Source organism: Ceratotherium simum, chromosome 33, assembly GCF_057802395.1.
Source record: "Ceratotherium simum simum isolate JZ-2026a chromosome 33, ASM5780239v1, whole genome shotgun sequence".
Classification (NCBI taxonomy): domain Eukaryota; kingdom Metazoa; phylum Chordata; class Mammalia; order Perissodactyla; family Rhinocerotidae; genus Ceratotherium; species Ceratotherium simum.
The window spans coordinates 23,601,704-23,625,839 of NC_141932.1; the positions used below are offsets into that span (position 1 = coordinate 23,601,704).

General features: G+C 51.2%; 1 protein-coding gene across 11 annotated transcripts in view; it reads right to left on the reverse strand.

Moving 5' to 3' along the window:
• Positions 1-24,136, reverse strand: part of SIPA1L3 (signal induced proliferation associated 1 like 3) — a 238,611-nt gene that overhangs the window by 137,859 nt on the left and 76,616 nt on the right. For 8 of the 11 annotated variants that reach the window (XM_087421818.1, XM_087421811.1, XM_087421808.1 and 5 more), the window contains one exon: positions 5,677-5,744. The exons of the other annotated variants lie outside the window; for them this stretch is intronic. The gene's annotated coding sequence lies outside the window, so the exon portion shown is untranslated. The remainder of the gene's footprint in view (positions 1-5,676; positions 5,745-24,136) is intronic. 11 annotated transcript variants of the gene reach the window in all.

The following is a 24,136-nucleotide window of genomic DNA, read 5'->3' on the forward strand; positions in this document are numbered from 1 at the left end:
CACAACCTTAGGAGAGAACAGAAGCTCCTAGGGCCGGGTGTCCCACTCAGGGCTCGTCAGTGACTAAGTGAAGACTAGACCCCAGCTTGGCTGGATTCTGGAGCCTGTGCTCTCGGGCACCGTGTCAAGCCAGCTTTGGTTTCATCTCCTTCAAGTAGCTCGCCCTGAAACCCCAAGGCAGGGTTAGGTGTCTCCTCGGAGTCCCCACAGCCCTGAGGCCTCCCCTATGAGAAACCACCATTCTGCGCTGTTCACTTACAGAGCTTTCCCCAAATATGCTCTCTCCCGTGGGGTCTTCCTGGCAGCCTAGTGCCCAGCAGAGGACCAGGAAATGGGATACGCCCACTCAGTGTTTGCTGGATGGAAACCCAGGTCCAAACCTTTCACTTTACAGAGGAAGGGAGTGGAGATTCAGAAAGGAGAGCTGTAGTGAAGAGTCTCACTGAAGAAAGGGGAGGAGGAGAAGAAGGGAAAACTGCTCCGTGATGAATCTCTATTCCTCCTCCAAGGCCCAAAGCTGCTTCCAGAGCCCTCCCTGACCCCCAGGCTGGGCTGGGCACCTGCTCTTGGGCTTCCCCCATACAGCCCTGACCACTCTGGGTGAGACCGTCTGAGGGCCTGGCTCCCTCCCTGGATGCGGAGTCCCATGAGTGCAGCCCACCCAGCCGTGAGGCTGTCCCCCCCACATCACTACAGCATGGGGACAGGCACCGAGGAGACGCATATTACATGCGTGTCGAATTGACCAGTGGAACCCCAAGAAAGGAAACAAGGCCGGAAGCCTCATTCTGGAAAGAATAATTAAAAGCACAGGTGCGATTTCTTTGGAAAGGGAAGGCCAGAGACGTCTTCTCAGCCATCTGCAAGCCACGAAGAAGACACGTGGCTGGTGCTGCCCACCAGCACTGGACCAGAACCAGCGAGAGGCAGTTACACGGAGTGGATGTGATTCATAAGAAGGCTTTTTTTTTTCCTGAGGAAGATTAGCCCTGAGCTAACCTTTGTGCCACTCTTCCTCTATTTTGTATGTGGGTTGCCGCCACAGCATGGCTGACGAGTGGTGCAGGTCCGTGCCTGGGAACCAAACCGGGCTGCCAAAGCAGAGTGTGCAGAGCTTAACCACTATCCCAGGGGCTGGCCCCCAAGAAAGCTTTTCAATGATCAAAACTTCCCCAAAGCAAAATATGCGGCCCTGCTCCTCCCCGCTGGAGGAATTTACACTGAGGTCAGAGAGCTGGCAGTCTAGGACCCTGGGACCTCTTACGAGGCAACCAAGTGTAGTGGCCAAGAATGGGGGCTCTGAAGACACAATGCAAAGGTCCCCCCAGCTCCTCTGCTTGGCAAGTGGCTTCCCCACTCTGTGCCTCAGTTTCCACGCCATTACCACGGGGAGATCACAGCAGCGCCTTCACAGGGCGGGTGTAAGGACTGAATGAGATCATGTGCAGAGAGTGCTTCCAGCAGGCTTGGCCCAGGGTCAGCGCCCACTAATGTTAATTATTATTTTTTTTCTTCCCCTGTGGAGGCAGACGCTGTTGGCTGGCTAACCCAACCAACACTCTCAACTCCCTTTTTCTCTGGCTTCATCCTCAGGAGAGGCCAAAAAGCTACATGAAATATTTCCCACCCTCCTGGAGCTAGGTGAGGCCATGTGACACATTTCTGGCCAATGAGATGTGAGTGGAATCTTCTGGGGGGATTCGGAGTGCTTAAGTAGTCCAGAACTGAAAAACAGTGTTGCTGGAGTTGACTCTCCCCTCCTTGTCCTGCAGCAGCGACCCTGTAACCACGAGGGAAAGACCAAGGGAATCAAAGAGCCTCCAGCCCAGGCATCCCTCAGCCTCTGAAGTAACGTCGGCAGCCTAGTACCTCCAGGTTTGTCATGATGGGAGAGAAATCAATCCCCATTTATTTAAGCTGCTGTGAGCTGGGTTGTCTGTTCTCGCAGCTGAAAGCATTCCTGGCTAACGCACCCACCATGACACAAACGGCTCAGGGCACATGTCCATGGTAATCGTTTGCCAACCTCAGTTCAGGTCCCTAGTTGAGAATCCCTGATCTGGAGGAGAAAGAGTGGAAGGCTGAGCCAGAACAGCGTTTACCCAACCTCAGTCGCTGTGCTCTGTCCTTCCTTTTCAGCTGCATCAATGTTCCATCTGTACAATTATTTACTTAATATTTTCTTTAAATCAACTCACTTTTAAACTTAAATATATATATACACATATTTAAAAAGTAACCTACATTATCACCAAAATGAAAAATTGGTATCTTTTGCTACAAAGGTAACTTAGTAAGTAAATACAATGAAAACAAAATATATTCATCCACATACCACTAAAAATTATCTGATGTGGCATTTGGGTTTGAAGGACTAGCAAGAAGTCCTCATTTTTGCCTTCAATTGGGGAAAAAATATCAGAAGATCTGGCAATACTTGGTATTTCCACAGGGCCACAATGGGCAGACAGAGAGGGAACACATTTTCCTATTAGCCACAATTCCCGAAACCCTGTTCAGGAGCGAGAGAAGTTGTTCAGATCTCCCGCTGGGTGGCGGGAGAATGAGGTCAGGCAGTTGCCTTATTCCATCGGCTCCGGGCCCCCTCAGAGAGGCCCTCCCAGCCCACCTCGGGGAAAACGGCCCCTTGTTCCTCCCAGTCAGTCCCCTGCTTGCTTCACTCATCTCTGTGGTACTTATCCCCACACAACTTCTCCTACATTCATGTGCTCATCTGTCTACTGTTTTATCCTCCAGTAGAACATCAGTTCCCACAGGGAAAGGATTTGTCTTGTTTTACTTATTCCTGAGTCCCCAGTGCCTGGACCCTAACAGTGGGTGCTCAAATGCATTTTTTTTTTTTTTGCTGAGGAAGAGCATCCCTGAGCTAACATCTGTGCCAGTCTTCCTCTATTTTGTATGTGGGTCGCCGCCACAGCATGGCTGACACGTGGTGTAGGTCTGCGCACGGGATCCGAACTCATGAACCCGGCACCAAAGCGGAACCTGCCGAACTTAACCCCTACACCACGGGGCCAGCCCCACAAATGCATATTTTCTGAGTGAAGGAAAGAAAAAATATAAATTAACAAATGAAACCCCGCCTCCTGCTTTCCAGTTCCCTAAGGCGCTCGTTACCATGTAGGAAAAATGCCAGTTCTCCTGTGGTTTGAGAGGCAATACTAGGAATTCACGCTGAATTTGGAACCCTTTACCCCACTAAAAAGGAATGTGCTAGATTAAAACGATTATCTATGAGGCCATACAGATATATGTTAATAACTGAATAACTGAAATAAATGAGGGAGAAGGGACAGGTCTTCCTTACAGAATTAATTATGTGGACAATTAATAAATGTAGAAGGAATGAGGGACACACAGAAAATTACCATTAGGGAAATACCACAGTAATCATCAGTGCAGGCAGGATCTACCCACCAACGCACGCCAAAATGAGCGGGTGGACGTCTGAGGAGAAATAACCACGGTCTCAAAGAACCTCCCCTGAGATATCTATCCACTACAGAGGGAAACACGGTTCCTTTACAGGGGAGAAACCCAGCAGACAGCACCCTTACCACATGATCCAGGTTAACATCACCAGTGACAGACACACGGACATCCCGGACGCCCTGGTATGACGCACTGAGGGGGACAGCTCACCTCTGTGGGGTTCTGCCAGATAACGCATAACTTCAGTCTAGTCACGAGAAAACATTAGACAAACCCAAGTTGGGACATTCTGCAAAATAACAGAGCAGTCCCCTTCCAAAATGTCACGGTCATGGAAGACAAGGAAGGACCGAGGAATCGTTACAGACTGGAGGAGACTAAGGAGACACGACAACTAAATGCAACATGAGACCCTGGATAGGATCTGGGGACAGAAAAAGGACATCAGGGGAAAAAGTACTGAAATCCGACCAAAGTCTGTAATTTAGCTCATAGTACTAGACCAGTGTTCATTTCCTTGTTTCGACAGCTGTATAAGATGGTAACATTAGGGGACGCTCAGTGAAGGGTAGATCTGTGATCTCTCTCTACTATTTTTACAACTTTTTTTTTTTTTTCCCTGAGGAAGACTGGCCCTGGGCTAACATCCGTGCCCATCTTTCCTCTACTTTATATGGGATACCGCCACAGCATGGCTTAACAAGTGGTGCATTGGTGCGCGCCCGGGATCCGAACCTGTGAACCCCAGGCCACCGAAGCAGAGCGTGCACACTTAACAGTGTGCTGGGCTTAACTTAAAGCGGGCTGGGCCCACTTTGCAACTTTGTAATAAGTCTAAAATTCCTTCAAAATCAAAAAGTGAATAAAGAATTGTGCTAAGAAGCTTCCTCTGATGGAAATCTGGCCCCTAGAGACTGTCCCACCAACAAGCGCCAGGTACCCGTGCAGAGCCTCAGGGCAGGAGGAAGGAATGAGAAGAGACCCAATGAACAGACAGAAGGGAAGTTACCGTCTAGATTCACTCAGTTTCCAAAGCTCGACTGGCTGGTTCCTGCAATCGGCCAACATCACTACCCACATCCAGAGTCTGGGAGCCAGAACCTTCCGTTCTCCCACTTCCCACACTGTTAGGGTCTCTTGGTGCCTCAAGGATCAGACAACGCCCCCTCTCCCAAGCACCCTTGTTGCATCCTGCCCACAAAGGTTGGCGTCCTCATTCAGAAACGCCCCACACCAACCGGAATGCCACACACCCAGGGCCCCTCCACTGCTCAGTCTACACCACAGAAACAGAAGAGGATGTTCACCAGCAGAAACGCCAGAAATCATAATTATAACACATTCAGAATCTTTATATTAGGGGTGAGGATTTACCATATGTACATATTTTAATGACGTGTAAATCCCCACGCTCTATTTTTAGCCTGCAGAGAAAGAGCACGTCGTCACAGGGGGTGATGGGGACATTCTGTATCTTGACTGCAGTTACACAACTGCACGCATGTGCCTCAATGCAAGGAACTGTACACCAAACAGTGAATGTTACTCCACGCAAATTTTAAAAATTGAATTAAAAAAAGTAAAAGAAAAAAAAAGTGTGATACACTGACGTATGCTATGAACGAAAATCTCCAAGATACACTACTGCTGGGGACAGAGGGAAATACGCTGCAGAAGCATCCACAGAGCGTGGCTTACTTCTTTATCTAGCAAACTACAAGAAGAAGTGTGTGTACACATAAGCAGGGATGCTTGTGTACGGGAAGAGGTCTGGCAAGACACACACTCGACTCCTGACCGTCACCACCTCTGAGGGAAGATGTCAGACTTGTTGGGGTTGGGAGGGACAGTGAAGGAGACTTCCATTTTACCCTTGATCCTCTTTTTTTTTTTTTTTTGGTGAGGAAGATCAGCCCTGTGCTAACATCTGCCAATTCTCCTCTTTTTGCTGAGGAAGACTGGCCCTGGGCTAACATCTGAGCCTATCTTCCTCCACTTTATAGGGGACGCCATCACAGCATGGCCGGAGAAGCAGTGAGTTGATGCGCACCCGGGATCCGAACACAGGCCGCCAGCAGCGGCAGGCGCGCCTTAACCGCTACGCCACGGGGCCGGCCCCTCCTTGACACTCTTTTGAATAATTTTTTTTTTTAATAATAAAGAGGCTTATAGTTACTAGCTGTAAAATTTAAGCAAATAATCAGGCAGCCACACTGCACTCACCCTTGGTGTGTTCTGGACACTAGCGGTCCTTGAGGGTCCCAGGAGAGCCGACGTCAAAGACCGTGTACCTACGGAGAGGGAAAATGGGGTTATGTCTTTGGCTCACTTGAGCCCTCCTGCTGCACGATCCATCTGTCATTCACGGATTCACTCCCTCAACAACACTGACTGAACACCCACTCTGTGCCAGGCATCGAGGGTACACCCGTGACCAAGACACAGGCGCTGTCCTCAGGGAGCAGACCCTCCCGTAGGGGAGGAAGACAATACACAATACGGAGTCAGGGAGTGGTAAGAGCCTGGATGGGGCTCCTACTTCAGAGTGATCAGAGGAGGCCTGAGCAGAGGACAGAGGCCTGAATACAGGAGACTGCGAACTGTGTCACTATCTGGGAAGGAGCCTTTCAGACCACGGGAACAGCCAGTGCAAAGGACCTGAGGCGGGAGTATGTGTGTGGAGCATTTTAGCAGGAGGCTGTGTGCCTGGCGCAGGGTGAGTGAGGGGCGAGTGGTGGCAGATGAGGGCAGGGAGGTGACGGGGCCGATGGAAGGCCATTATAAGGACATTTCCTTCAGACAACTGTGAGCAAAGGAGTGGCAGAGAAATAGCACTTGTCCTGACTTGTAACTTTATATTATTAATCTGTTTTTGAATATTTAGTATGGTTGTTCATATTTGAATGGATATTTCATAGAAACTTTCTATTATTAATTTATGTTTTTGAATATTCAGTATGGTTGCTCATATGTGAGTGGATAATTCACGGATGACTTAACGTCTCCAGGCTGAGAAGCCACTGTCTGTACTGTTCACCATCACATTTCAGTTTAGGCCAGGCACTTCCTAAGTCAGGGAGAAGAGATCTGAGAGGACAACCTAGAACCTTCCTATACAGAATGGCCATTAAATAATGACCCTCACTCCCTAGGTGACAGGCTCTGTCCTAGCAGACATGCTAACTCATTTCACTTTCCCAATAACCCTAAGAAATAGATACTATTATTACGTCCATGTTACAGATGAGGAAACTGAGGCAGAGAGTAGGTTGGAGTGGGAAGGGGTCCTGAGCATTCATTGGCAGTTTGGCCCCTCCTGCATCCATTTCCCTCTCTGGGTCAGCTCCCTGAACCTCATCTTTCCCACTCAGTCTATGCAATTCCTGTGGGAACGACCCCACCCATGGGTTGGTAGGGAAGCGGGGAGCTGGTCATATGATCCAGGCCTGACCAATAAAACCAGTGCACACCCCCCTTCCCTGCTCCTGACCTCAGAGATAGCTTGGGGTGGCCCTGGCACCAAAGCCAGGCTGATTAGGTCCCATAAACACCAGCCTCGGGACATGTGCTGGGACTACCAAGAAAGAGATGGTTTATTTCCCCTGCGGTGGCTAAGCCGGTTGGATATACATGTGGAGCTGCCTCAGAGCCTACTTGACAATAAAACCAACACAGAGGAATGCAGAGCCAGAAGGTGGAAGGAACAGGGTTCTGGCAACCTCATGCGAGGCCCTGAATCCAGCCATGCCTGAAGCCATTACACATAGAATGTCCCAGGTCGTAAGTTCAAACATTTCCTTTCACACTTAAGAAGGCTGACCCAAATTTCTATTTGTTCACACAACCAAATGACTCTCAGCTAACACAGAAAGGCAGAGGCAAGGACAGTTCTTGACAATTCCCATAGCTCACTACCAAGCCACTTAGGAAAGCACGGCATAAAACTAGAAACCGTTACTATACATAGAAACAGCATCAACAGAAAAACACACACTCTTTAAAAACTCAGAAATAGCCTCTAGGGTAGCTGCTATCCATAAGCTGGTCTACGAAGCCCTAACAATTTTGGTTTTCAAGATGCTTAGCAAGGCAGGAGGGAGCCAGAAGCACCCAGAACGTTTTCCTTTATCACCAGACTTCCCATTAAAAAAATTCCTGGGATGATCAGGAGCCCCCTGTGACAAAGCTCCTGTAAAATTTTAATAGCTGCCTTTCAAGTTGCAACAGAAATGGCTTTTCTGCCACTCTCATTCCCCTCCTTCTTGCTCTAGAGTGAGGTATATGGCCCTTTAAAGGCACATCAGTAGCGACGTGGGGGGATGCCACGTCTCTCTGAGCTGGGAATCTACTTCCTGTCGACTGCAGGAAGCTGTGACGTCCATCAGTCTGGGGTCCCTCATACAAGGGAGAGGCCGCGGCACAGAGGAAGATGCCGAGGGGTTGTGGAAATGGCAGCAAAGGTGGGCGATGGGCCAGGAATTCAGCCAGGATCCAGAGACCCCACCACCTGGGCAGGGAGGATGTCCTCGGAGTTGCCTCAGCGACCCCAGCACGCCCACCAGGGCCACAGCCCGGGCCCGCCTGTCGCATATGTTACACTCACAGTCCGCGCACCTCGCTTCCCAGGGTTTACACCAAGAAAGTGGATCCCAGATGAGAGAACCTGGGGCTGACTCCTAGCCTGAATGGTTCCTGCCCTCAGCCACAGCGACTGGCTCTGCGAGGGACACATGATCCGAGCAGGGCCAATCAGAGTCGGCCCTGGAAATTTTGCTGGAATTACTGGAGGAAAGGGCTGGATGTAAGGCAGGGCTGCTGAGGGCCTTTGCCACCTGGGGCAGGACGGGGGGAGGAACGGAGCCCCTGAGAACCAAGTCAAAGCTGCGAGAGGCTGAACCCCGGAGTGAAGAAGGGCGGATTCCTGACAAGGCAACCCACGTGTGGACTCCCATAGGGCCAGCTCTGGGATTTTCGGGTCCTGGAGCCACTAACTTCCCTTTGTGGGTTAAGCCTGTGCGAGTTGGGGCGATTCTGTCATTTACGACAAAAGTAACCGCCAGATCTGGAAGAGCCCTCAGAAACCAGTGCACTGCTCCTTTAGGTTTGGGTGAGCACGATTCCTTCTAAGAAGCTGACAAAACAAAACGATGTCATGGCTCTCCACAAAAAACCCCACAAAACCCTGCGGGGCTCAAGGATGTCGAAGACCGCTGAAGGCCCCGCCCAGAGGAACAGGGTGAAGAACGCTCTGATCTAGTCTATCTGCCCACTGGATGGATAAGGAGACTGAAGGTCAGAATCTTACTTGACTGGGGCCCAGGCCCACTGGAGGCAGAGCCAGGCCTCCCCAGAGCCCCGGGAGGGTTCCCCTGGAACTCCTCTGAGTCAAGTCTCGGGGAGACTGTGGAGGTAAGGGGAGGCAGCAGCAAGGCTCCAGGCCTCCACACCCCCACTTACCTACAGCTGCTCCACTTTTTCCTGTTTTATAAAATGGGCTTTCAGGGAAGTATCTGACGAAAGATCCATCACGCCACAACCAACATAATGAAAACCAATCTCTTATATCACATTCCAACATATTTACATGTTAATAACCTTGGTTTTGACCCTCTGTGAAATCCTAATACGTAGGCATTACAGCCATGGTTCCGTGCAAGGTGCTTCTGCAGGGCCAGCCGCCAGGGTGCTGCTCTCCTGACCCCAAGGCGGCCCGCGCACCCGGCCTTTCTGTTCCTGTACTCATAGCCCGGACATTTCTAGTCTTCCCTCGTATGTCCATCTCAATTCATATGGAAAGGACCATCCACCCACACCTCTCCGCTGCCCTTTACCTGGTCCTCCATGAAGACCAAGGGAACCTGGAATAAGGGGCGGCTAATCTGACTGGTCAGACGTTGTGACAGTGGCTGGACCCACTTTTCCAGGGGGCAGGATTATTAGCCCCGAAGCTGGGACTAGGCCTACCGCTCTTTCCTCTCCCTGTGCCCAGAGATGGCCGCTTTCTCTTTTGTTTCTGTCTTGGAGCAGGACACACACCCGGGGCAGTGTTCACCCAACCTCTGAGAGGGCCCGGCCACACGCACCCTCCTGACCGTGGGGGCAGCCAGCCCTTCTCCTCCACGCAGCCGTTTGTGTAAGTGGCTGATCTCGGCATTCAGATTTGAGGTTAAGGAGAACCAAGCCCACTGGGGCCTTCTGCTACAAGCTGCATCCTCCTTTCTAGACTTTACCAGAGCTTCCCACTGGGGCATCTACTCATCTACTCACCTACTAATGAAGTGGTCCAATCATCGTTCCTTTAGAGAGGATTCCCATTATCCCATCCCCATCCTGTCTTTGAAATAGTGACTTAGGAAAATACCTGTTCATTCAACTGTTCCCACCCACGTGGCAACAAAGAAAGGCTGCTGTGTGAAGAAAGGACTCTGCCTGGGAAGATCTAGGTCCTCAGCTGCCGTGCTGTACGGCAGCCACTGAGATCACCCTGCCATTAATCACATTCTCTTATGACCTACATTCTATTAATAACACACATGAACAATCCAGCCCCGGCTCTTTCATTGACGGATTCAGTTCACGAGTATGACCAAGGCTCCATCACTGATTCGAAGGGTCTCACATCCTCATCTTCTGTCCCCCCTCCCCCAAGATGAGCATCGTGGTTCAGGGCTCTGAGGACTTCACTGTGCCAGGGGGCCCAACGGCTGTCCTGACCCCAGCCCAGCCCAAGTGACCCCGTGGTGGAGCGGTGCAAGGCCGACCTCCACAGAGAAACCGCTCAGGGAAAGCAACAGGGCGCGGCCGTTTCACACACAGCAGATCAGCCGAAATGTCAGAGGCTGACGTCACCAAGTCTACTGAAGTTGTGGGGTTAGGGGAACTCTCAGTCACCGTAGGTGGGAGTGGACACTGGGGCATTTTGAGAGAGCAGCTGGCAATTTCTTGTAAAGAGAAAGAGATGGGGACCTCAGTGACACGCTTCACCTTCCCCACTGATGGGGGATTCCCTGCCGAGGTCCCAGAGGCACGTGGCCTTGCAAATTCTCATTCTGGCTCAAAGCACGAGAGGTTTGCTTTAATTTTATGACAAGCCAGGCAGTGTTTTTGGTTCTTTAACCATCATTTAAACTCTCCCAACCACCCTGTGAAGTAGGGCCTACCAGCACCCCCATTTTTAACAGACCAGAAACCTGAGGAACAGAGGTGACTTGCCCGAGACCACAGCAAGTAGGTGGCACAGCCAGGAGGGGCTTGAACCCAGTGGGTCTGGCTCCACAATGCCACCTCCCAAACACAACCGTGAAGAGGACGGCTCAGCCCTGAACCCTATCCCACTCCACATCCAGACACCAATTTCAGATGCAGCAAGGACCTAAACACAAAAGGAAAAATACGAGTGTGTCTACAAGATGACACAGGAGCATATCCTCATGTTGGGGTAGGTGAAGGTTTCTTATTTGGGGATTCTGGGAAAGTGTGTGCTCTCCTCACAAAAAGGGTCAGACCCATCCACACAGTCCTTTGCCCCTTTGCCAATCTGCCTTTTTCCAGCTTGGAATGTGGACCTGATAGCTGGATTTGAGAGGGTCCCTCTTGTCTCCAGAATGCTACTCTGCCAGAATAGAAGGGCTGAACTCTCGGGGTGTCCCGGCCTCCTAGGCAAGGTGGGTGCAGCAGCCGTCTTGTGGCTGTGAGGGGGCAAGAGAGTCAGAGCTGAGCCACGGAGCCACCTCCTCTCCCTCCAGATGTTACATGACACAAACAACCTCCTGTGTGTTGACGTGACAACGCCACCCGTGGACTCTGATACTTGCAGCCAAATGCCTTCCTAACTGAAACACCTGCCACAGCCAGACTCCAGCAGCCACATGTGGTGCATCACCCCAGAGAGTCTGCAAACAGCCACAAACATGGATTTGAAGGTGTCTAAAAAAGACTCAACTCCGAGATGAACTCTGGGAATCAGAGACTGCCACCACACATGGATGACCAGAGGCATCTCGAAAGATAACATGGTGCCTGAACTAACTCTCAGAGGACCTGAACTGGACAGCCTTTCTTCTCCCTGCAGACTTCCAAGAGCAGTCAGAGAGATTGTGAATTCAAAGGCCAAACCCAGCCTCTGGCACAGCCGCGTGGTGTCCGCCAGCCCCGGGCTTGGGGGCTGGGGAATCCTGCAGAGCTGGTGGATCCTTTCTCCTCCTGTCACCAGACATTTGCTGGATGTGCCAACGGTTAAGCCTCTTCCTGCCCTTCTATAAAAACAGCTTGTCAGTGTGTTTTCGACTGCTGGGTGCTTTTCCACAAAGCACTCTCCAGATCCCAGCTAATCAGACGGAAGACAGAACAGTGGTCAATCTACCAAAAGAGGTCAGGCTTTATTTCTTAATCCTGTTATTCATAACATATTGAAAGGGAAGAGTGAAAAAAACCACATTATTAACAGCGAGAATGTCTATGGTTACTTAACCTCTCTGTGCCTTAGTTTCCTCACCTATAAAGTGGGGATAATAATGGGGGTGGTGTGAGGATTAAGTCAATTACTCCATGAAAAATGTTTAGAGTAGGACCTATGGTGTAGTAACTGTTCAACAAAGGTGAGCCTCCGGGGCCGGCCAGGTGGCGCAAGCGGTTAAGTGCGTGCGCTCCGCTGCGGCGGCCCGGGGTTCGCCGGTTCAGATCCTAGGTGCGCACCATGCACTGCTTGTCCGGCCATGCTGTGGCAGCGTCCCATATAAAGTAGAGGAAGACGGGCACGGATGTTAGCCCAGGGTCATTCTTCCTCAACAAAAAGAGGATTGGCAGATGTTAGCACAGGGCTGATCTTCCTCACAAAAAAACCACAAAGGTGAGCCTCCATGATTGCTGGTGACATGGTGACCTTCCTGGACTAAGGGCCCTTGAGAAGTTTCGAAATCCACCCTCCGGTCAGCCAGCCAGACAGAGAGAAGCGCACTGCTCTGATTCTGGCCCCTGAGGGAAGGAGGGAGGCTGGAAGGGCCAGGCCCATGAGCAGAAGCTGGCTGCCGTGGCCCAAGGCACTGTGGGCAGGAAACGGACCTACTGGGTGCCAGCTGCCCACCCAGGAGCCATTCTTCCCTTTCTTCTCAGGATGCTCAGCTGAGACCAGATCCCCCAACCTCCCTTGCCAACAAGGGGTAAGTAGAAGCTGCTGTGGGACTTCAAGGAAAATTCCACACCAGAAAAACAGAGCTGGACTACACTTGCCCATCCCCCCACCCTGATTCCCACCTGGACTACAGACTCACTGGCTTGACCCCAGCAGTCACACTGGCCCATGAAGCCACCTTAAGGATGAAAGCCTCGTACTAGGGACAGTCAAGCAGAAAGACAGAAGGCGCCTGCTTTCCTGATGACTGTGGAGCTGCCACACCAGCCCCGGATTGTGGATCTCCAGACATTTTCCTCATGAGGGAACCACCTTCCATTGAGTTTACACCATTGTTATTTCTGGTCTCTACTACGGCAGCCAAATGCACTCTCAAACAGCACTGTGGTCTTCCACAGCAGATGACCAATGGACAACGCTCTACACACCAGAAAATCCTTCTAGCAACCTGTCATCATTTAAAGTGTCCTCATGCTTTAGGACCTTTGCTCTTTCCTCAACACCAGGTTGAAAGCTAGACAGAGAATTTCCCACAGATGGAGTTACAAGCATTTTGCCTTAGGAAGGGTAAAATGAGAACTCTATGAGATATTCTGAGTCATTCATTCAGCAATTATTAAGCACTGCCCTACACAGGGCTCGGTGTGAGGTAGGGGTTAGATATGGTGAACACAAACAGATACAGTCCCTGCCCTTACAAGGCTTATAGTCCAGAACAGGGGACAGAGAAGAAATAAATAGGCAAACAAATTCATATATAAGCACAAATGGTGTAGGAAACCAGGGGGAGTTTTAGCCCAGAGCTAAAGAGAGAGGAGAAGGAAGCCAGGTGAAGAGTGGAAATAAGACCAACCTGGAATGTTCATCAGCTGAAGAATGGATAAACAAAACATGGCACAACCATACAACACAATATTATTCAACCATAAAAAGAAGTACTGAATCAATCCTATACGACATGGATGACACTGAAAACATTACACTGAATGAAAGAAGCCAGTCACAAAAGACCACATAGTATATGATCCTATTTTTATGAAATGTCCAGAACAGACAAATCCAGAGAGACAGAAGGTAGACTAGAGGTTGCCAGGGCCTGGGAAGAGAGTGACTACTAATGGGTACAGGGTTTCTTTTGGGGCCGATGAAAACGTACTGGAATTAGAGACTGGTGACGGTTGCACAACCTTGTGAATACACTAAAACCCACTGAATTGTACACTTGAAAAGGGTGAATTTTATGGTAAGTGAATTATATCTCAATTAAAAGACACTCAAAGGGCTACCCAGACTGAATTATTGGATTGGTAATAAAGTCTCTAATGAAAGTTAAAAAAAATAAAAGAGCATCCCAGGAGATGGAGGAGGCTGCGTGGATGGCCTGCGTGGCTACATGCAGCAGGGGGGCAATGCCAGATGTGGCAGAAGCTCCCAGGGCTGTGGGAGCCCCAGTCAGCTGGTCAGCCGCATGCCTTCTATTCTAAGTGTGACGAGAAATAGGAAAAGGATGTGTTCTGATTTACATATTTAAAGGATCCCTTTGGCTACTGCACAGAGATTGTGGGGTTCAAAAGAAACAGGGAGAACAGAGAGGCGGCAGCTGCAACGCCCAAGGAGAGACAGTGGTGGCTGGGACCAGGGTGAGGGCAGCGGAATAAAAAGAAGGCTGGTGAAGATCTACTTCAGATCAAGGACACACAGGCCTTGCTGATGGACCGGCCATGGCGGGTGAGGCAGAAAAGGAAGATTCAAGAATGATCTTCACGTGGTCTCACGAGTTTTTCCAAAGTGGTTTTCTGCCAGATTCAAATTGTGCACAGCACAGCAAGAGCAGTTCACCAAATGCCTGTTAAATGAACTGCATAAATGAACAAAGTCACTGCCCATTTTTTTTGTAGGGCACGTTTTTGTATTTTCAAGATGTGAATTCTCTCTCTCTCCATATATATACATAGATATATACACATATATGTATGTATCCATCTATATAAACATAATATCCTTACCTATACCTGTTTCTCTCCCATCCACTGGTAGATAGTGGTCCACTGGATACTATCAACTACCCATCTGCTCAAACCAGAAAGCTGAGGGTTATTCTTTTATATATGTATATGTATATACACACACACGCCTTAAGCAAGATAAAGCCGCTGAGTCAGTAACAATCAGATCCTTCCTTCTCTGAGGGGATCAGAGGAGAAGACAAGCCAGCGAGAAGCGAGCTCTCACTTCTGATGAACGATGTGTAGGAGAGGAAACAGAAAGAGATGCTGCTCCAGACAGGAAGCGTTCGCTTTCTTTTTGGTGGGGGCAGGGAGGGGTAAGGGGTACAGTCAAGAGACTTGGGGAAAGCACTGTGAATCAACATGGTCTGGGGGGGTGGGGGGCGAGATTCAGTTTGACCCTATGCCTTTCCTTTTAAGAGCTGCCACTGCAGGTATGCCCAGCAGGAGACAAGTTATGACACAAGGGGGTCATGAGCCCCAACCCACTGGCAGCCACGTCTGTTCTGAAGGGAGCATCAGAACCCTGGGAGAATGCATCCTCATCCTGGCAGCAGCACTGGGAAAGGGGAGGGGATGCAGAGTCTCACAGAGAACTCCAGGGCCAGCAGATCACAGACCACACTGCCAACAGTGCCCCTGGAGCGGGACAATGCAACGGTCCTGTGGGGATGCATCCACCCAGAAGCTGCCTTCCAGGTCCACTGTCCCCAGCAACAGGGTGCACCTGTTTATGAGCGGGGTGTGAGAAGCATTCTGCTGGGCAGCTATGTGTGGTGGGCTTGGGGCGGATAGGAGGTAAGTTGTTCCCCGTGCTGCCCGCCCCGTGAAGCTTCATCTGGAACACAGCCGGGGACCTGATGCCTTGACTTGAGCGTTTCTGTAATTCCTCCCTGTTATTCTCACAAGTGGCAGACCTGGTGCCACTGTATGTGCCACACAGCTGACCAAACTCTGTGCTTATTTCATCTACTGAACGACTGGGAAGCAGGTCAAATTGCTTGTCACGCTCAGTTAAAAGTTCCTTCTCACCACAGCACCCAGGACCACGTTAGCCTCTCCTAGTCTGACGGAGGCCCCGGCGAGCATTTACCAACACCAACACTGGGCTCTCCACCTAGGGCTTGAGTACCCTCCACAGAGGCCTCTAATATTGGCCAACATGTGAAGTTTGTTCTGACCACAGTTGAGGATCCAGCAAAGCTTCCCAGAGAGAACGCTGGGCCAGCAGGCCATGGACGTGGAAGAGAATGGAGTGCCCACTCCACGGACACCCATCACTCAATCGCAATACAGACACACACTTCTGCCGCTGCATTTTACACCAACAGGGCCACGTCACATATACTTCTCCGAACCTTGCTTTCCCTTAAACACAGCACAGAAACGCTTCCAAATCAACTCATCATGCTCTCACCCCTTCCCTTCAGCAGCTGACAGTCCATCGTAGGGATGTGCTGTATTTTACTCCATCGTTCCCTGAAAAACGGGCATTCATTCTATTTCCAGAGTTTCTTGTTTGTTTTGCCACTGCAAACAATGCTGCAATAAATATCCTGTTGTACTGGGGCCATTTTTTCTGCAGGGTAAGTTCTCAGGGGTGGCAGTGCTGCCTCAAAGACTACTCCTAGGATATTATATACAGTACAGAATGGTTTCCAATATCAAAGTCTAGAAAGCTATGTATAATGTATGTTGCCTTCAATATCTCTGGAAGAACACACCTGAAATGGGTGTCCTCACATGAGGGAAGCTGGGGGACAATGGAGGGGAAGGGACACACTTTTCTCTGTGCATCTTTTTTTGTGCCATTTGGATGTTTTATCATGTGCATGCACTGCTCAATCAAAAATAATTAAATAAGATTTTCTTTTTCCAGGCTGTCTTCTAGAAGGCTGCCGTGATTCACACATCCTCCAGCAACTTGGGCGAGTACTTAGTTGAGCTCATTAATGCTCTATATTTTTCTCCTTCCAGACTTTCCCTCCCCTACCACTCTTCTGTTTTTTGGACCTGATATGAGCTGAAACAAGTTAAATTTTACCTGCTCGTGGCCCATGGTTCCTCCTGTTCTCCAGCCCTTGGGCAGGCAGAAGGCAAACGCCAGAGATGCCAATTTTCACAAGTCGGCCTGGCCGGCCCCTCCCAGCAGCACAAGAGGGAAACCCGAGCCAGGGTGGGAGCCAGGTCTTCAGGGAGCTGCGGGCGCCGATGGCAGAAGGAGACAGGAGCAGGGTCCCCTCCTCACACACTCGCAGGGCACGCTGTTTTAACTCATGCAGGCTGAGCTGCCTTCACGAGTCGAGGGGCCTAAAGGCCTCCAAACACCCACAGCCTCTTAGAAAGGGCAAGGGAGCCTGCAGCAGTAGCTGAAGCCCGTGGGACCTGCCCCCTCAAGACCTAGGCCAAGGACGAGAAACAGGAGGGAACAGGAACAAAGAACACGGAAGAATCAAGTTCATACAAACAAGAGGGCTTCTCGTTCACATCCTCCACGCTGGCCCAGAACCAAAGGCCTCGCCAGCCACTGCTCCGAAGCCCCACTGTGACTCACGCGACAGGAAAACAAAGCTGACCCAGCCAGAGAGCCAGGGCCCCAAGTCGGGCTGCAGCTCCAATGTCATGCACCTGCTGCTGCCAAGCCGGCTGGCGCTCTGGACCAACCTGCGGAGAGGAGGGCCCCGGACGCGGCCAGAGGAGAAAGCAGCTCTGGGGAAGGCGGGAGATGGGAAAACATCCTAAAATCGGCAGCAAGTCCACACGCTTCACGTCCTGTGCTGCCGCTCCATAGTCCACACTCTAACCTGAGCTGGGCTGGGCGCAGGGAGGCCCCAGCCTTTGCTCGAGTGGTTCCCTCTACCCAGAATGCTCTTGCCCTTGATCCTTCAAGACTCAGTTCAGGGTGTGCGCACGTGAGTGTTGGCTGGAGTGGCCTCTGTGAGTGGGGAAAATGGGAGACAACCTGAGCGTCCATCGGCAGGGATGGGCCGACACACCGTGACGCAGACATGTGATGGAATCCTTTATGTCTCTTCTTCCCTCATCCTTCACGGCAAGTCCGTTAGCAAGTTCTGTTGTCACAACCTCCAAAACAGATCCTGAATCCATCCCCTTCCTCCTCCCTCCTAGGCCAAGCTACCACCATCATCTTTCACCTGGACAACTCCATCAGATCACCCACTGGTCTCCCTGAATCCACTCTCGCCTTCCTAGATTCGATTCTCCACACACAGCCAGAGGGGTCAAATCAAACAGGGATCATGTCAGATTGCTTTCCTGCTTAAAATCCCTCAATACCTCTCAAACCTCATCTCCTTCCACTTTACCAGTCACTCAAATGTTCCCACCACACTGGCCTTCTTTCCCTTCCAAGCTCATTCCTGCCCCAGGGCCTTTGCACATTTTGCCCTAGCTATTCTCAAGGCTGGCTTCTTCCTGCCAGTCAGGTCTCCCCATGACTGTATACAGTGGTGAGTAGGCATGAAATCTCACTACACACAGTGGCGTGGACATCTCAAAGACACAACGTTGAACAGAAAGGCCAGACACAAAGAAGCATTTACTTAAAGTTCCAAGTCAGCTGTGAGACGTCGAGAGAGTGGCTTTGCCTGGAAGGGAGGAGTGACTGGGAGGGAGCAGGAAGGTGGCTTCTGGGGGCTGGCAATACTGTTTTCAGAGCTGGCTACATGGGTGTGTTCAGGGTGCGAATGTTCATCTAGACACGTTTGACATGTATCCTTGCCCTTTTCTGTCAGTATATGATAGTTTAATAAAATGTTTCAAGAATTAAAGCATTTTGGCTGCCCATCATTTTTCCTATGATTTGGGAATTTCCCATCTGTGAGCCTCTGTGGGAGGCCGGGCCTGCCTCCCATGCTAAGATATTACAAAGGCCAGGAATGGGCTCTCACAGCCTCCCCTGCAGCTGGGCCGTGGGCACAGGATCTGGGCTCTCCTCCGCAGATGCGCCCCCCACCCCCCACGGCTTCCACCAGCTGGGGAACCAGGGCTTATTCACCTCGGCGTCTGGAGCTGAATCCTGGCACGCGGGGGGTCTCACTGAGGATTGATGAGAGGAACTAATCCCTCCTGACTCAACACACACATACATCTCCTCCCCCAGCACAATAATGACAGGACTGAGCCATCTGCACTCAGGAGCTCATTCATTCTTTCAAGAAACGTTTACTGAGTGCCTACTCAGTGCCAGCACTGTTCTAGGCCCTAGGGGTTCCGGTGATCATTTTGTGATGGTGGTGGCTAGGGACCCAGGTGAACAGAACACTGGAGCTGACACTTCCAGCGGGGAAGACGAACAAGCAACAAAGCAGTTGTTAGTTAAGTGCGACAGAGAAAAAGAGAGAAGGGAGAGAGGGACCTCCGTGAGAAAGCAACACAGGAACAAAGCACTGAAGGACATGAGGGACAAACCATGTGGCTATCTGAGAGGAGAGCTTTCCTAGTAGCAGGAAGAGCCAGTGCAAGGGCCCTGAGGCAGGCACACACTGGGTGTCTCTGGAGCAGTGAGGAGGCCCATGTGGCTCGAGCCGACTAACTGGGGAGAGGAGTGGGAGGAGATGAAGTCACAGGTAACGGGGGCAGACTGTGTGGGGTCTGGTTGGCCATGGTGAGGACTTTGGCTTTTACTCCGGGTAAGACAGAGCCATGGGAGGGTTCTCAGCAGAGGACGGACAGATCTGACTGGTGATAACAGGGTTCCTCTGGCCACTATCCAACCCTCGCCCCGTGCCCAAGATGGAAACCAATCTCGACAAGAAACAGAAGTTTGGTCATTTGTGTGGCAAACGTCTATGAGAAATAAACAAGTAGAAGGCTCTCCACTCACTTCTTCCAACCCATCAAGGCCTCCTGCGGGCCAGCAAGGCTTTGTAACGTGGTTAACTATCCACATCACATCGTAGGAAACCAGATCCTCCTCCACCGGCCCCCAGGAGAACCCCGAAAGCAGATGGGGAAGCAGTATGGCCACGTGGCCTGCAGAGCGCCATCTTGGTGTTCAGCTAGAGCCGGAATCAAATCCCAGCTCTGCCTCTTAGTGGCTCTGTGATCTACGGCTTGTTACTAGACCTTTCTGAGTCCCAAGCTTCCTTATCAGTAGAGCAGGCGGAGTAATATCCACCCCCAAAAAGGCTGCTGGGAGGGTAACAGCGATCGAGTGGCAAAGTGCCTGGCCCAGAGGGAGCCCTAAAACATGTGAGCAAAGCTGTTACAGTAACTGAAATATTGAAGAAATAATAAGTGACACTCTCGACTCCTCAAGTCTGAGGACAACCTTGGGCAAACCGGACTCTGATAATATTGAGCACAAGGTTGAAGTGAAGGGTCCTCCACAGGAGAAAGGCCTTCAGTACGGAAGCTTCTCTCTCCCTCTACCATTCTCCATGGAATAACTGCCCACAACAAGCGTCATCCAAGCCAAAGGGAGAGATAGGCCACAGACAGCTGGCAGAGCGGGTGTCAACCGTGCATGGCACAGGCACGTGTCTCAGGCCTTCACAGGCAGAGACCCCGGCCTGTGTCCATCTCATTCAAGGTGACTCTGAAATGGAAATGTGAGTAAAGGAAATGTGAGAATTTTAAGAGCATAAAAGGCAGTCTAGGGCGATTTCTTGCCTCTTCCGCAGTCAGAATAGCAGTGGGCCCTCAGTTTGCTCCAGGCAAGGAGGGCGAGGCCTCAGGGGGGCCCAGGGCCACATCTGGACCATGGGGACAATGTTCACTCTGGGCTCGTTCACTTGCATTCAGCACAGACTGCGGAAACAACGACTGAGGCCAGAGACGGCTCTAGATGCTGAGATACAGCAGGAATGGCCAAGGATCCCTGCCCTCGGAGCTCGGGTGCTAGGGGGGACGGGGCAGAAAGCAAACAATTAACATCAGAAGATGACAAGGGAAACGAAGAAAAATAAAGAAGGGGACAGAGAGCCACAGGGATGGCCATTTCAGACAGGGTGCTCGGGGAAGCCTTTCTGAGGCAGTGTCTCAGCCATTCGAGCAGAGACCTGAGTAAAGGAGGGAAATTATATATTCATGCATTCATATACATAACTATGGCTCTGTCTCTCTCTATAATGCACACGCATACACAGAGCCAAGAACACAGAGCCTGCCACAGAAACCTAAGGTGACCTGGTTGGATGGTTCCGAGTGCTCTGGGGCTGCCTGGGATGGAAGCTTCATAAAACCCACACTCTTCCCCCAGACTCCAGTCTGTTCTCCCTGACTGAGAATCACGAATAAAAGGTGCTCCTTTTTCTTTCAGGGTACCGCAGACCGGGAAAGGCCGCCCAGTCAGGACCGTGTCCTCCTTCATCACGCACAGACAGCCTGACCCATCCAGGCCCGTTAGTGGACATCGAGGACGGTTTCCATCCTTTGCTCCGAGAAACAGTGCTGTAAGGAACCACCTGGACACAGATTACTCCCCACACATGGGACCGTCTAGAGGCAGAAATTCCTAGAAGTGGAACTGCTGGGGCAAAGGCAGGGTGTGTGCACGGGTCATGTTGACAGATACTGTCAAAGTCCCCTCCAAAGTGAGGCGCCCATGGTCCCCCCACCAGCACGGACCAGCCTGCCTGCTCCCCACTCCACTGTCTCGACGTGTGCTCACCTTTTGCTCCTGCGCTTCTGGGAGGTGACAATATCATCTCAGCACGATTTTCATTGGCACTTGTATTATGTACAACGTCGAATATCTTTTCTTGTGTCTAGGAAGCATTTCCTATTCTACAGGTGCTGCCTGCGGCAGTGTGGCGGACACATCACCTCCCTGGACAGTATTCAAAGAGGCCTGCCCTCTCTTACCCTCCCCAGGCCCTAGAATGCAAAAGAACTGAAGCCCAACATCCCAGCCGAAGCCCACAAGGCCAAGCATGGCTAGGGCCTGTCCACCTCTCTCACCTTCTGTCGAGCCACCCCCCCTCACTCATGACACTTCCATGTTCTGGCCTTCAGTTCCTCCAAACTGGCTCCACCCCACCTCAGGGCCTTTGCATGTGCTGTCCCCCATCTCCTCCCTGAGATCATCACTGCTGCCACCCCTCCCCCAGACTGGCAGACTCTTACCCCACTCTCAGCCTCAGTACCACCTCCCCCTACGACCTCTCAGCACCCAGTCTTTTCTTCTATGATTTAACTACATGTTTATCTGTCGGCTTGTTTGTTTAATACCCACTCCTCCCCGCCCAACACACAACACACTGAGCTCCGTGAAGGTGGTGATGAGGACCGGCACAGAGAAGGGTGGGCAGACTGACTGAGTGACACACAAGCTAAGGAAGAGGAAGTTGGCACTGGGGACAGAGCAAGAATAAGACAGACTCTGCCCTTTTCTCACAGGCTACCTCTTCCTCAGCCCTCAGCTCACGTGTCCCCTTCTCTGGGAAGCCTTTTCTGATGCCAGATCTTCCTCCCCCTCCCCCATCTCATTGGGTAAGAGACTTCCTCTGGGGACCCACAGCCCCTGCACTTCCCCCATCCCACCCCTGACCCCTCTCTGCCTATGCCCCTCCATCCCGACCCTGACTGCTCTTGCCTGTGCCCCCCCAACCCACCTTTGAGCCCTCTGCCTGTGCCCCCCATCCCAGCCCTGACCCCTCTGGGTCCATCACCCCCCATGGATTGTAAGCTCTGAGAGGACACGTTCTGGGGCTGTCTTATGCACCATTCTGTCCCCAGCAGCAAACAGGCTAAGGCCAGGCCCAAAGCAGATAGCCAATAAATGTGTGTAAATGAATAAATGGTATATACCTTCTAGGAGCGAAAATAAAACAGTTAACAACTCATCCCAATTAGCCATCACTGCATTTGGAGCCCTTAAGGAGGAGTCCAGGACACTGTGCACTGTGAGAGCATATAAGGGAGGGGGGCCTGACCCAGGCTGGGAGTCAGGGGTCTCGAGCATATAAGGGAGGGGGCCTGACCCAGGCTGGGAGTCAGGGGTCTGTTCCTGAGGAAGGGACCTTTCCACTGACCTTTTCAGGAGAAGCAAGAACAGGCCGGTGAAAGGGGGTGGGGAAGAGGTTCCAAGCAGAGGGACCCGCATGTGCTTGTGTCACCGTCTCTGGCAGTGGCTTGTGCACCCTGCTCTCAGCCTCTATGGGGCAGGCCCGACCCAAGGCCATCTGCTCAGAAGTGAGGTGTTACTGCGTTCTGTCTAGAATCCTCACATGCTCCCAGGCCTGATTCCGTGGCCACATCAATCCAGTTAAGTCCCCACAGAACACACGAACATGTAACACGTCCTGAGCACTCAGGATCTGCCAGGCACCACGCTACTTTCCTTATATGTACTAACCCACTAAACCCTCATCTCTTACCGCACCCATTCTCCAGCTGAGGAAATGCCCAGGAATGAGGGGATTCGTTCAAGGTCACCAGGCTAGCGGGTGGCAGAGCTGGGACATCAACCTGGGCTCTTACCCACCATGCTAAGCCTCTCGGGGCCGCCAAGCTCATGGCTTCCTCATTCAGAGTCTCACGGGCTTTTGCTGAGGTGAAATTTCCCACAAATTTGGCAATCCTGTCGCCTAAACCAGACTGAATTATAAGCAGCAAAGGAGGCGAGAAGTGATACTGGAGAGGGAAGTAGGTCCAGGCCGCATCAAGAAGAGACGGGCATCTGGACAGAAACTGGGAGCCTGGACTTCGGATGGCAGAAAACCAGAAACATGGGGCCTGCCTGGAAGAATGCATGGCCTGATCATGACTATCGGGGAGATCACGGGAAGTAAATCACATTCCAGGGGAAAAAAGAAAACCAGACAAATACACTTGTCACATGTATGGAAATCTCTGGGAGGAAAATCCACTCGTGCAGAAACATCACCATGGTTGCCCAGAATTTGGAGGCTGGGGGAGAGGGATGGAAGGAGACTTTTCATAGCACACACTTTTGAACTGTTAACCCCTTGACTATATTATCAACTCAAAAACTGGGTAAAATTAATGTTATAGAATGTATAGAGAATGTATAGAAACACATACTGGGATTTATAATAAGGAACATATATTTGGTCCTCGTCTGTTTCTGGCACGGGGCTCCTAAAACCCTTGGGATCCCCTAGGGGATAAGAGCAATGGGAGCGTCTTTTGTTTTGCATTGTTTGGTCTTTTGTTCTCTGCTCCTGAAATAGCTGCAGAGTGACAAAGGTGAAAGGAATGTCCTGTTTGCCAGAACAAGCCCCTTTCAACCACACCTGAATTCACCGTTAATCAGGTGACTTGTGGAAAGCCCCAAGGGTAAACTCAAGATGGGGGAGCTGGTTGTCAGGGGAACCAACCAAGATTAGCAGGATGGAATTTACAGTCCACCCCACCCCACCTCCAGGGAGGGGAGAGGGACTGGAGGTTGAATCAATCCCCAATGGCCAATGATTGTATCAATTGTGCCTATGTAACGAAGCCTCCATAAACACCCAAAAGGATGGGGTCAGGAGAGCTTCCGGGTTGGCAGACACATGTGGGTGCAGGGGGAGAGGGCATGGAAGGTCCGCACCCTTCCCCATACCTTGCTCTGTGCATC